We start from the raw sequence: 10,642 nt of genomic DNA on the forward strand, positions 1-10,642 counted from the left end.
AACATCTTTCAACTTTTATGAAGCTATTATTTTAATTAATAATTGACTTTTTAGTATTATCTTTAAGACGCTCATAGTAATAGAACACAAATAGAAAGTTTAAATAACTCAATTTCAAGGAAAAAAACATTTCATTGCAAAATATGATAGTTTTATGTCCTCTTTACCCATACTTCTTACTAGCATTATATCAAATAATAGTGGCTATAATTGCATCTTTGCTTTACCTTGTGGGGGCCAAATTTAATATAGGGAGAGTTAATTGAGTGGCTCACTGTAATATTGGGGTCCCGGAAATAATGAGGGACCTCTAGGTCCAAAGCTCCCTCCCCTCTGAATTGCCTTTTTAGATATTTCTCCCAGGCCAATAAGAAAGGAATCCAACAGCCTCTTTTCCACAAATGAATTAGGTTTAATTAATGGGAATAAAATAAACAGCAAAGGTGAAATTAATAAAATCAAAGTCAAGGGAATAGGGCAAAAGAAATATTCATAATACCCCTAACTCTAACCTAAGTCTATACAATCCCCAAACTCTCTTCTAGTTCAGCTAATTCAAAAGAGCAGGGCTCATATGTTAACTCACCACCTGGGGTCCATAGCTTCAGTGGGAAATAGCTTTGCAGCCAGGGCCCACAGGACAAAACTGCTAAGAAAGAAGGTCTTTCTGCCCGCTCCTGCAGCTCACACCACCAGAAGGAAAGTGACTCTGGAAAGAGACTGAGCTCCCCATAGCAAGCATTTACTCTCCCTCTCCCAAAAGGGGAGGTCCTTCAAACTGCCTGTGGAGAGTGGTTTCTCCTGCTGAAATCAGCAGCATACATCACTCAGGACAGGCCAAGTGTGTCCCATCCCAATCAGTCTGCCAAATCCCATTATTTTACCACATTCCCCCCTTTGTTTCTTTGAGGAACATGGAGTGTTTCCTTGATGAAACAGTAAAAAATAACAGAATATAATACCCTACACTAACAAAAAATGTTAATAACAATATAGAAAAGGTAGAAAGGGGAAAGTTTGTCCAGAGGGGTGGTCCATCATGAACCCACGCTTTGACACTGTCTGCAGAGGGAGGGCCTCTGTAGAGAATACATATTACAAATGGTGTATATAATAACAGAAGAAAAAAAACGCAACAAAACAAAACTGTTCATTTAAAGTATTTGAGATCTTGTCTTCTTGGAGTGGTGAGATGTCATCAGGAAAACTGGACTCTGGTCTGGACTCTGATTATCTCTGGACTCTTTTACTTCTTTAGCTGTTGAACTGCTGGATTTTCACTAATCCTTAGTATATCATTGTCAGTGATCAAATTAAACAGTGAGAGTTCTTCATAATATAACTCAAACTTAAACTTGAGATATAGCATATTACATTCCCCCCCCCACCCTGCCTTTTGGAGAATTTATACCCATATAATACAGAGTTGAGACAGTTATGCAATCTATAACACTTCTTACCACCATGTGTCTGGATCAAGGCCAAATTTAGTAATGTGTCCATGATGACACCTGAAAATGTTATAGAAAGGTTACCATACCACATCTCGTGGTTCCAAGACATCCAGAAATTGTGCTAGGCCGCAGGTGGATGGATTCTGACCATGCCATCAGACTGAGTGAAAGAAAAAGAAAATAAGTTAAGTTAAACCAAGTGCATGTGTTGGAGCTTCCATGACACCAGGATATTTTTGGAGGGAGAGAGGAAGAAACTGGACTATGTCCAGCAATTGTGGTCTACATAGTCACCATCATAAGCAAACTATGGACTACCTGAATGTATTTGGCTATTTTTCTCAGCCTCTATCAGGGCATCTTATGTGTACCTCTCTCTCCTCCTGTTGTACATATATTCTCTCCAGGGCCTGCATTGTGGAGTTGAACCATCTCCATCAAGCTCATTGTAAGAGCAATTAGTCTCTGAAATGATAAGTTTCCATAATTCATAAATCTCATATTAATTGCACCAAAGACAATACGATGGTAAAAATGCATGTTATGCTGCATATATACTCAGGACATATTTGTAACATATACAATAATTCCAAACCATGCCCAAAGTATACATAGTCACAATGACATATAAATGATAAATGAATGTAAATGGATGATAATATTAAACATTATTACATAATCTTCTTTGAGCAAGTAAACCACATCACCTTGTACATGTAATAGTGATTGATGGCAAAGATACAATTTCAAAATTCGTGGGCACTCCTACAGTCTTGAAAGCCTTATTACCTATGGCTGGTGCATTGACAAACTTTTCAGGGGGCAGTCCCCTTTGGTACAGAAATAATGTCACGTGGGGAAAAAGAACAAAGTCCTTTGTAGAATTCCACCAGTTCACTGGAAATCCTTGATATAGATGAAAAAATTCAAAGATCTATTCTGTACTGCAGCCCCAGGCTGTATAATTCTTTCAGCCTGCTTTATAATTGTAGAAAGCCACAAATGTACATTTCTGGAATAAGTCATGTTCTTAGGACAGCTCTAAAGAGTCTTTTTCCTTCCAGCTTTTTTTCTCAGGTTCCAAGAGCATGTAGGAAAACACAATACAAACTCAATATAAAATAGAGCTATAAGAAGAATCATTACTATCTATCTATCTATCTATCTATCTATCTATCTATCTATCTATCTATCTATCTATCTATATGTTGTGGGGCAATGAGGTTAAGTGACTTGCCCAGGGTCACACAGTTAGTAAGTGTCAAATATCTGAGATGGGATTTGAACTCAGGTCCTCCTGAATCCAGGGCCAGTGCTTTATCCACTGTGCCACCTAGCTGCACCTAGAATTATTTCATCAAAAACACATAATTCAGGGGTGGCTAGGTGGCACAATGGATAAAGCACCGGCCCTGGATTCGGGAGGACCTGAGTTCAAATCTAGCCTCAGACACTTGACACTTACTAGCTGTGTGACCCTGGGCAAGTTACTTAACCTCCATTGCCCTGCACAAAACAAACAAACAAACAAACAAAAAACAAAACAAAAACCCCCCAAACCAACCAAACAAACAAAAAAACCACATAATTCATCCAAAACTTCAGAGAATTTCAATTGTTGGATCATGAGAGCCTGAATTGGAAAATTAGCCTTTCTCTCTCTTAAAATTATCAGACAAATGCTTCAAATGGGAAAATAATTTCACTCTCTTCACAATTATCAATGCTATTTTTACATGTAAAATTCTTATCCACTTTTGAAAATTGTGTCACATCTCTTAATGTCACATCTCCCACTAATTCCCCCTTATAAAGATATTATTATCATATTAACATAACGAAACTAAATATCCCATAAATTGTAAGATCTCCATGTCTCTATTATTTGTGATTCAAATGACAATTCAAAATGATCCCTCACTATAATAGTACTATGCTAGCTTGCATTATTAAGTCAAAATTTACCAATAAGGTTTATCTCTTACATGAATTACAATGAAAAAAATGAGGCATCATTTTATACTTGCCCACATCAGTGGAATTTGCTATGTGAGGAGAAAGGCAGGGACATAGCAGCATTAGTTCTGCTTGATTTCAGATATGAGCCATAGGCAGTCAGTTGTATAAAAGGATATCACAGCCAAGCTCAGAATTAACCAGATGAGAAAATGTCTTGTATGGGAAATTGAGTCAGGAGGGTCCTTACCTTAGTCTTCCTAAGGTTGCCACACCAACTATTCCCCAGGGACAGAGATACAATGGTGGGAGTTGGGATGCCACTCCCATTGAGCTGCTGACATTTTTCTTAAATGATGAATTATTGGACTTACAAGAGGTCAGAAACTTACACCTGAAATCAGAACTTAGAAGTATATCAAATTAAAGTCCCACAAGAGTTTGCCTTAAATAGCAAAACCTCATTAATCATCTATTAGGGCAGTACATAATTCATTATATAATGTTCATGTGAATTCACACAGTATTCATTAACATAAATTTTTCGTATATTCAATAGTAGTAAGAGGCAAAACTCACCATATATACATGCATGCATGCATAAATACATGCAGGGGCAGCTAGGTGGTATAATGGATAGAGCACTGGCCCTGGATTCAGGAGGACCTGAGTTCAAATCCAGCCTCAGACACTTGACACTTACTAGCTGTGTGGCCCTGGGCAAGTCATCTAACCCTCATTACCCCACCAAAAATAATAATAATATATGTATATATTCATACATGTGTGTATATATACACATATATATCCTAAAATATATCTAAATAAATATGTGATCCGGCCATTTTAGATGGGCTTCAGAATACAGGTTGCCAATTTCAAAACCATTATAAGCTCCAGAAAAAGCTTTAACCCACCAAATACATTGGAGGGAGCAACTGCCACAGGAAATGATGGAGAGGTGAGCTGGTTAAATGTTGGCTAAGTTGGAAAAGCAGCATAAATAATACACTGGGGAGTTTAACATACAGTGAGCATGAGTTTCACATAATGAATAGTTCAAATAGTTCAAAAATTGTTACTATACATTAATTATTAACATATAATTTCATGATAATCTATATGATCTCAGATGAAACTCACTTATGTTTTTGTTTTTGTTTTTGTTTTTGTAGGGCAATAAGGTTTAAGTGACTTGCCCAGGGTCACACAGCTAGTAAGTGTGTCAAGTGTCTGAGGCCAGATTTGAATTCAGGTCCTTCTGAATCCAAGAATGGTGCTTTATCCACTGCGCCACCTAGCTGCCCCCAAAACTCACTTATTATTTAAAAATTAAGTCCTAAATTCTCTACTTTGGCTGGGAGAAGTCCTAGTTCCTTAAACTGCAGCATTCCAGAGTTTCACAATACTATCAGCAAGACTGGTATCCTAAAGAATCTCACAGCCAAAGATATCTTAAGAGGATTTTACTATGCTTTTCTCCCAACAGAAAATCATTTACTATTATTATTATTTTCTTAAACAAAAATACCTAATTTAATATTAAGTTTTCAAACTTATTTGTCAAATTCTATAAGATACATTTATGATCTAACTGTATTCTTTTTTTTACACGAGAAAATTTTGCATACCCAATACCAAGTATTTAAAACATGAAACATTACTATTCAGTGAAATCCATTTTAAAATCAGGTTACAGGGGAAATCATCTATCCTTTAATATTTTATTAATTACATCCTTTTATTAATCACAATCATATCTAAAGCCCAGTATAGAGTTATCTAGTATAGAGCAATTACAGTCAATTAAAGAGGTAGCAATAGTTCATTTATATAGTATTTGCCACATGCCAGGAAATTTTTTTTTTAGTTCTTATAGTTTACTTGAAAGAATTTCAGAGGCCTGCTTCCTATAGTACTTTAGAATATTTGGGTTTTGATTTCTCAGTTGTTATTTGACTTAGTAAGACTGAAGTCTTTCCCTTTAGGAGGCTAACTTAGAGAAAAATATAACACATTGAATAATAATTTTTAACAGTCTTGCTACCATGAATTTAGCTGTTCAGTTCATACGATGATAAAATTAATTTAGCCAAATGACATCAATTTAGTCTATTCTACTTTATCCAAGCACAGTTACAAATTCAGATCACAACTCTGGCTTGGGGAGGGGGGAGGGAAAGGTAGGGTGGTCTTCAATCCTTCTATTAAATCACAAGAATTTAAAGCAAAGACACTTCATTATTACTCATTTATTTTTTTACAATCATTGTTATCACATTCACTTTAATAATTGAATAGAGAAGTGGCCTCTTGAACAGTGTTTCACAATATCTTGGAAAAATTTCACAACTGTATGTTTTCAAAAGCATATTTTCCTAATTAAAGAAGAATTTCTCATAAAAAAAACTAGAAGTCTAAAGAATATCATGGTGCTTTACATAGTTGTACATGTATAACCTATATCTGATTGTTTACTGCCTCAGGGAGTGGGGTAAGAAGGGAGGGAAGGAAGGATAGAATTTGGAACTCAAAACTTTAAATAAAATGTTTATTATTATTTTTAAAAATAAAGAATATCATATTTTGTTTTTAAGCATAATGTCCAATTTCTCAAGTTCTCCTCAAGTCAAATTTCATTTATTCAGTTAGATAAAATATTAACTTATCCTTCTTAGAAAATCATCCATCTTATCATCTTTGATATGTTATTTAACCCCAAATCCAATAACACTAGTCAACATTTATACATTACTCATTATACTAAACACTTTAGAATCATTTAATTCTTCTAACAACCCTGGGAATTGTTTATCATAATCCTCATCATTATCCCTTTTTTATATACAAAGACTGATCAAATTTTCTACTATACTACCATCACAATATAGCTTCAAAATTTTCAACCCAATTACTTTTAAATTTCTAATTACTAGTATCAATAACTAAATCTCACTTTTCATAAGGGTTCATTATTTTTAATTGAATCATATTAAAAAGAAATACCTCTTGCTAATGCTTCCAGGACCCATAACTGCTTCTTTATTTTTTTTAATCACCCAAAGAGCCAAATCAATTCCTTTTATTTTTCTAACAACCCTACCAGTGTACCAGGGAATGACTAAAAAGAAATTATCCAAATTACCTTTTAAAAATTTTTTTCCTTAGGAAGTCCAAACCATTCCTCAAATTCCTTTTTTTCAAAGCTTCAACCCCTTTTCTTTCTGTTTTCTTTCTTTTCGTTTCTCTTTTTTAAATGAGGCAACAAGGGTTAAGTGACCTGCCCAAGGTCACACAGCTAGTAAGTGTTAAATGTCTGAGGCTGAATTTGAACTCAGGTCCTCCTGAATCCAGGGCTGGTGCTTTATCCCACTGCACCATCTAGTTACTCCTCAACCCCTTTTCTTTCAAGCCCTGCATTCACACTTTGTCAATGCAAACTCCAGCTTTTATTAAATTCTATTTCTATTCTTTTCTCATCCCTACTTGCTTACTTAAATTGCCAGAGGAAGAGACCACAAGAATGGAATGTCAATGAAACTATAGGCCCAATCCCAAGCCATAATGATAAAAATAATGTGATTCTTATTATATTTGTTTTTAATGTGGTCTATTATACTTCTAGTTTTCCTTATATTGAACCAATCTTGCATTCCTAGTGTAAATCAAACCTTTTCTGCTAACATTTTGTTAAAATGTTTGCATTGATATTCATTCAAGACATTAGTCTATATTTTTCTAGAGACTTAGTTGTTCCCTGGTTTCATTGTTAAAACCATATTTGTATCATAGAAAGAATTTGAGAGGATCTATTCTTTTCCTATTTTTGTAAATAGTTTGGATAATATTAGAATTAAGTTCTTTGAATGTCTGATAGAATTCACTCTTAAATCCACCTGACCTTGGATTGTTTGTTTTTTCTGAAATCGAGTTATTAACAATTTTTATTTCTTGTTCTGTTCACTTGAGTATTTTATAATAAATATTCATGATTTTTTCCTAAACCATCATTTTTGTTTGGCATATTATTGGGTAAAATCGTTTCTGATGGCTTCATTTATTTCATTTTTTGAAATTGATCATTTGTTTTTCTAAAGGTGTAGTATTTTATTATTTTTCTAAAACACTGACTCCTAGTTTCATCCATTTTTTGCTTTCAATTTCATTCATTTCTTCTTTGATTTTCAGTACTTCTTATTTATGTTTGAGTTTTTTATTTGTTGCTTTTATTTTTTTAGTTGTATTTCTAATTTATTGAGCAATTCTTTCTCTCTTTTGTTGATTGAAAAGTTTAGAGATATAAATTTCCCCTTCTGGGAAGGCCTTCTTGACCTCATCTCAAAAGTTTTGGCACATTGCCTCTATCATTTTCTTTAATGAAATCATCTATTGTTATTATTTGTTCTTTGGCCTATCAATTAATATTCAATTAATATTCAATGTTTTCTTTAAGAGCTCTTGCTTGAATATAATTTTATCATAATACAGTCAGTAAAGGGTATTTTTAATATTTATATTTTTCTGTATTTGTTTTGGAGATTTTTGATGTCTTAATACTTGGTCAGGTTTTTTTTTTTACATGTGTCATGAACAGCCAAGAAAAATGCATACTTCTTTCTATTCCTATTCAAATAATTACCAAATCATTTCTAACTTTTTTGAAAACCTATTCAGACTCTTAACTTCATTCTTTTCTTTCTTTTTCTTCCTTCCTTTCTTTCCTAAATTTGCCTAGGGCTGAAAAGAACACACTGAGGTCTGCCCCCAACACTATTAGAATTGTACTTTCTATTTATTCCTCTAATTTGCTTAACTTTTCCTTTAAGTATTTAAATTCTATATCATTCAGTGCATATATATTAAATGTTGACAGTTCATTTTCCATTATGCCTCTAAACAAAATAGTTTTCCCTATTTTAATTGAGTATATTTTTACTGTTACCTTGTTTGAGGTCAAGATGTTAATCTAGCTTTTTTGAATTCACATGATGCATAATAAATGTTGTTCCAGCCCCTTATTTTAGTTGTGCGGACTTTAATATTTCAAGTATTTTTTTAAAACAAGATATTGTTTGATTTCTCTTTCTAAATCTATTCTATAATCCTCCTCTGTTTTATAGTTGAGTTCGTATTCATGTTCAAGGGTATGACTGTTAATAGTATATTTCTTTCTATCCTGTCTTCTTTTGGGAGGGGGGGCAGGGAGGGGGCAATGAGGGTTAAGTGATTTGCCCAGGGTCACACAGCTATTAAGTGTCAAGTGTCTGAGGCCAGATTTGAACTTAGGTCCTCCTGAATCCAGGGCCAGTGCTTTATCCACTGTGCCACCTAGCTGCCTCTATCCTGTCCTTTTATGTTTTTCTCTTTTCTCTTCCCCACATTCTTATTTACAAAAAAAAAGAAGGTGGTGAAAGGAAATTTGTGGTTAACATTCCTTATCTATAACTCAAGTGATCCACACCCCCACCCAGCTCCCTACCACAGGTTCTTAGTCCTTTCTTTCCTTTCAAACTCCCACTCCCTTTTTCACCTATTTCCCTGTTAAATTTAATGTATTTCTATACCACACTATGTGTGTGAGAGTTAGTTAGTTAGTTAGTTAGCTAAACCACCTTTCATGCAATTCAAATGTACATGAGGCTCATATGGGATATGTGAACTTCCAGGCCACATGTTTATCTTATTCATCTCCTTCTATGATCCCTAAAAACATTAGGCTCTGAAGAGATACCTACTTGCTTCTTCTTCACCTGTTAGAATGTAAGTATCCCATAGCCATTTCCAGGCACTTAAATGCATTTACCTTTCTAGTCTCTTTTTTACTCCTCTGTTTCCATTTTAAAGCTACTCAACTCTGATCTTTCCATCAAGAACTTTAAATTTCTCTATTCCATTAAAAGTTTCTCTCGGGGCAGCTAGGTGGCGCAGTGGATAGAGCACCGGCCCTGGAGTCAGGAGTACCTGAGTTCAAATTCGGCCTCAGACACATAACACTTATTAGCTGTGTGACCCTGGGCAAGTCACTTAACCCCAATTGCCTCACTTAAAAAAACAAAAAAACAAAAAAAACCAAAAGTTTCTCTCCCCCCACACACCCCCAGTTGATCAGTTTTGCAGGCAAGTTATTTTACATAACAAGCCTTTCTCTTTTGCCTTTTGGAATATTTCCTTCTAAGATATCTCCTTTATAGCTATCAAGTTTTTCTGTGACCCTCCTTTCTCTGATTCCTTAGTATTTGAACTCTTTCTTGCTGCTTGTGCTATTTTTACATTCTTAGGGTTTCTTTCAAGATGACTGATGGAGTCTTTATATTTTTACTTTGTCTTTTGACTCTAATAGATTTAGGCAGCTTCCTTTTATAATTTCTTGAAATATGGTATCTGAGGTTTTCTTTCATCATTTTCAGATAATCTAATAACTCTAAGATAATATCTCTTTGACCTGTTTTCAAGGTCAGTTGTTTTTGACCAAAAAAATCTTACATTTTTTTTCCTTTTGATATTATTCTAATTCTTTTATCTCATGTAGTCATTGATTTCCATTTGATCCATTTTAATATTAAGAGAGTCTGTTTTACCACTTTCTGTCCTAAGCTATTAATTCTCCTTTCTAGAATAAGGAGAATGATGACTGATGACCTATAAACAGAGTGGGCACTATGTTTTAATAACTTTTTGAAAATTATTTTTTCTTTATTTTATGCTACCTACAAAATCCGATTTTTCATTCATAATATAAATTCATTTCCTATATATATTATATATATGATGCTATAGTATTATATTAAAAACAAAAAAGAAAGGAATTACTAAATATTGAAATCCCTTCATGACTTTTGGCCCACTCTATACTATATATAGTATTTCACATCTCCCACAGAGAGCATGTGGACACCTACTTACTCTATGGCCAGCTCACTTATTCCAGTCTATCCACTGGCAAGTCTAGGTTTTGTAATGAATAAAATCTAATGTGTGTACTTACTGGCCCCCCCCCACCCCAGTATGGGGGGGGGGCGGGGAAACTAGCTAAGATTTACTGATAAATTCAGCAACAGTTTAGGCTTTTAAGCATTTATTAAAGTATATTAGGGATTAGCAAAGAGAGAGAGGGAAAGCCACCTTCGCCTAGCTATCCAAGAGAGAACACGTCAAGTTCAGAAAGATAGGAAACCTGTTTAACCTGGCCTGCTTCTTCTGCCACCACGAGCTTGTTCCAGCCACCCAAGAGA

Source organism: Dromiciops gliroides, chromosome 4 (genome assembly GCF_019393635.1).
Source record: "Dromiciops gliroides isolate mDroGli1 chromosome 4, mDroGli1.pri, whole genome shotgun sequence".
Lineage (NCBI taxonomy): Eukaryota > Metazoa > Chordata > Mammalia > Microbiotheria > Microbiotheriidae > Dromiciops > Dromiciops gliroides.